Source organism: Oncorhynchus masou, unplaced genomic scaffold, assembly GCF_036934945.1.
Source record: "Oncorhynchus masou masou isolate Uvic2021 unplaced genomic scaffold, UVic_Omas_1.1 unplaced_scaffold_7305, whole genome shotgun sequence".
NCBI classification, from domain to species: Eukaryota; Metazoa; Chordata; class Actinopteri; order Salmoniformes; family Salmonidae; genus Oncorhynchus; species Oncorhynchus masou.
Genome location: NW_027013758.1, coordinates 8428 through 12620, shown reverse-complemented (window position 1 = coordinate 12620; position 4193 = coordinate 8428). Strand labels below are relative to the sequence as shown.

Here is a 4193-nt window from a genome sequence, read left to right as displayed (position 1 = left end):
ACTCACTCTGCGTGTGTCTCACTCAATCTGTGTGTGTGTGTGTCTCACTCTCTGTGTGTGTCTCATTCACACTCACTCTGCGTGTGTGTCTCATTCACTCTGTGTGTGTGTGTGTGTGTGTGTGTGTGTGTGTGTCTGTCTCACTGCGCGTGCGTTTCACTCTCTGTGTGTGCGTCTCACTCTGTGTGTGACAAATCTGCCCTATATGTAGAGTACTGACTGAACACTGACCAATCTACATGATTATATTTCACCACAAGGATAAAAAAAGAACAGTTTTAGTATCAACTTTTCCAGCAGTACATTTACATCTAATGACTTACACACGGACTGACATGGCAAGTCATTAAAAAGGTTACGAGCGAGTGTGTTCAAGTTCATGTGTGTGTGTGTGTGTGTGTGTATGCGTGTTCCTGTGTGTGTGTGTGTGTTTGTGTGTTCCTGTGTGTGTGTGTGTGTTTGTGTATTCCTGTGTGTGTGTGTTTGTGTATTCCTGTGTGTGTGTGTGTGTGTGTGTGTGTGTGTGTGTGTGTGTGTGTGTGTGTGTGTGTGTGTGTGTGTGTGTGTGTGTGTGTATGCATGTTCCTGTGTGTGTTTGTGTTTTTCTGTGTGTGTGTGTTTGTGTATTCCTGTGTGTGTGTGTGTGTGTGTGTGTGTGTGTGTGTGTGTGTGTCTGTGTGTCTGTGTGTGACGTACGTCCATGAGGAGCGGCGTTAATGTAGTTGGAACCCTCTCCGTCGATGGTGATGAGGAAGGGCAGGCAGCGGTCTGGGCGGGAGGACGTCCATGCAGCGGTTCTTCTCGTGGTTCCTGGGGAGCAGGAGCGATGCTGCAGTCCTCCACACGCAACGTAGGAGTCACCATGTTCAGAGTCTGGAGGGAGGGGATATGAGCACTCCAAGACACAATTGGACATGAGTAAAGTCCACTAATATACCACATATCCACGTATGATGAACAATGCACACGCAGGCCCAAGCCACATACCCTGAACTCCTCTTTGATCTGGCTGGAGTTGGTCTGGGGGTCCAGGCGGTTCATGTCATAGTAGACCGATCGCAGCTGGTTGGCTGGGACGGTGGTGTCCCGCACAGACACGCCTCCAAGATGGCGTCGTGGATGAATACATACTGCTCCTGTAGGACAGAGGAGGGCCCAGGATATAGTGAGGGACAGACAGCCATGCTACACCTGAACAGGAAGGACTCACATCGCCATTAAAGTGCAGGTAGTGAACACCTAACAACACTGACTCAAGCCAGTTTACTTTTTAAACTTTAGTTTAGTCGTGTGTACGGAATATGCATGGTATACATCGTCCAATGAAATGCTTACTTGCAGGGTCCTTTTTTACAACAATAAGAAATAAGAAAATATAAGAATATGAACATAAAGTAAATGACTCCGTAGGATAGAACCGAGTCGATCCAAGATGGCGTAGCAGTCGGACGCGTGCTTGTCTTGTCCCACGTAAATAGTCGGTTTAGTCGTTTTTTTCGTATATATTTTTAATCTCACTTTCCACCTACGATTTAAAAATTTAAAAAAGGTAGGTCAATACCTGCCAGTCTGCACAGCGCGATATCAACCCAAAGCATATCAGACTTCTTTTCTCCACCACATCACCGGATTCCTGCCGCAAGCTCTGGGCCATTACACCGGATCATTGCAGCTAGCTAACTGCAACAGAGTAACTACTGCTGGTTATCCGCCATGGGTTGTGCCATGGCGGAGATCTTTGTGGGCTATACTCAGCCTTGTCTCAGGATGGTAAGTTGGTAGTTGAAGATATCCCTCTAGTGGTGTGGGGGCTGTGCTTTGGTAAAGTGGGTGAGGTTATATCCTTCCTGTTTGGCCCTGTCCGGGGGTGTCCTCGGATGGGGCCATAGTGTCTCGAGACCCCTCCTGTCTCAGCCTCCAGTATTTATGCTGCAGTAGTTTATGTGTCGGGGGGCTAGGGTCAGTTTGTTATATCTGGAGTACTTCTCCTGTCCTATTTGGTGTCCTGTGTGAATCTAAGTGTGCGTTCTCTAATTCTCTCCTTCTCTCTTTCTTTCTCTCTCTCGGAGGACCTGAGCCCTAGGACCATGCCCCAGGACTACCTGACATGATGACTCCTTGCTGTCCCCAGTCCACCTGACCGTGCTGCTGCTCCAGTTTCAACTGTTCTGCCTTATTATTATTCGACCATGCTGGTCATTTGTGAACATTTGAACATCCTGGCCATGTTCTGTTATAATCTCCACCTGGCACAGCCAGAAGAGGACTGGCCACCCCACATAGCCTGGTTCCTCTCTAGATATCTTCCTAGGTTTTGGCCTTTCTAGGGAGTTTTTCCTAGCCACCGTGCTTCTACACCTGCATTGCTTGCTGTTTGGGGTTTTAGGCTGGGTTTCTGTACAGCACTTTGAGATATCAGCTGATGTACGAAGGGCTATATAAATACATTTGATTTGATTTAACGCCTCTGTCCCGAAGCAAGCACAAGTTAGCCTTGAGCTAGCCTCGACCTAGGCCCATCTCCCAGCTAGCCGAAGAGGCATACCCACTCATTTGTGGGCTACAATACCTCTTTTGCCAATTGGCCTGGACTCTTTATTGCCGACAGGTTTCAACACTCTTTTCTGTTGCGATGTCCCCGAGGACCCATCTGCTAGTCCCTACCCGCTAGCTTTCTAAACGCCGTGCCTCCTGCTCGCCTAGCATAGTAGCGACTACAAATGGCTCCCTGACTCACCTATTGCTGCTCATTGGACCTTATGAGCGCTCGGCTACCCATGCCTCGCTAATGTAAATACGTCTTGTCTTCTGCTGTTTCGGTGTCTCCAGAGATGCAAGCTCTCTCATCATCACTCAATGCCTAGGTTTACCTCCACTGTGCTCTCATCCAACCATACCCTAGTCTGTACATTATGCACTGAATCTATTCTACCACGCTCAGAAATCTGTTCCTTTTATTCTATGTACCCAACGCACTAGACAACCTATTCTTATAAGCTGTACCCTTATCCTATTCCTCCTCTGTTCCTCTGGTGATGTAGAGCTTAACCCTGGCCCTGTAGCCCCCAGCTTTACACCAGGAGCTCTCATTTGTTATTTTCTGTAACCGTAAAAGCCTTGGTTTCATGCATGTTAACATCAGAAGCCTCCAACCTAAATTAGTTTTATTCACTGCTTTAGCACACTCCACCAACCCGGATGTCCTAGCAGTGTCTGAATCCTGGCTTAGGAAGGCCACCAAAAATTCTGACATTTCCATCCCCAACACTTTCCATCAAGATAGAACTCACCCTGTCTGTCTGTCTCTCACCCTGTCTGTCTGTCTCTCTCGCACCCTGTCTTTCTCTCACCCTGTCTGTCTGTCTGTCTCTCACCCTGTCTGTCTGTCTGTCTCTCACCCTGTCTGTCTGTCTGTCTCTCACCCTGTCTGTCTGTCTGTCTCTCTCACCCTGTCTGTCTGTCTGTCTGTCTCTCTCTCTTCCTGTCTGTCTGTCTCTCACCCTGTCTGTCTGTCTGTCTGTCTCTCACCCTGTCTGTCTGTCTGTCTGTCTGTCTGTCTGTCTCTCACCCTGTCTGTCTGTCTCTCACCATGTCAGTCTGTCTCTCACCATGTCAGTCTGTCTGTCTCTCACCATGTCAGTCTGTCTCTCACCATGTCAGTCTGTCTGTCTCTCACCATGTCTGTCTGTCTGTCTCTCACCCTGTCTGTCTGTCTGTCTGTCTGTCTCTCACCCTGTCTGTCTGTCTGTCTGTCTCTCACCCTGTCTGTCTGTCTGTCTCTCACCCTGTCTGTCTGTCTGTCTCTCACCCTGTCTGTCTGTCTGTCTCTCATCCTGTCTATCTGTCTGTCTGTCTCTCACCCCGTCTGTCTGTCTGTCTCTCACCCTGTCTGTCTGTCTCTCACCCTGTCTGTCTGTCTGTCTCTCACCCTGTCTGTCTGTCTCTCACCCTGTCTGTCTGTCTCTCACCCTGTCTGTCTGTCTGTCTCTCACCATGTCTGTCTGTCTGTCTCTCACCCTGTCTGTCTGTCTGCCTGTCTGTCTCTCACCCTGTCTATCAGTCTGTCTGTCTCTCGCCCCGTCTGTCTATCAGTCTGTCTGTCTCTCGCCCTGTCTGTCTGTCTGTCTCTCACCCAGTCTGTCTGTCTGTTTGTCTCTCACCCCGTCTGTCTGTCTGTCTGTCTGTCTGTCTGT

General features: G+C 48.9%; 1 pseudogene; it reads right to left on the bottom strand.

Annotated features, from left to right (window-relative positions):
• Positions 1–696: 696 nt before the first annotated feature.
• On the bottom strand, positions 697–1654 carry LOC135537239 (receptor-type tyrosine-protein phosphatase mu-like; annotated as a pseudogene).
• Between the last annotated feature and the right edge of the window lie 2539 nt (positions 1655–4193).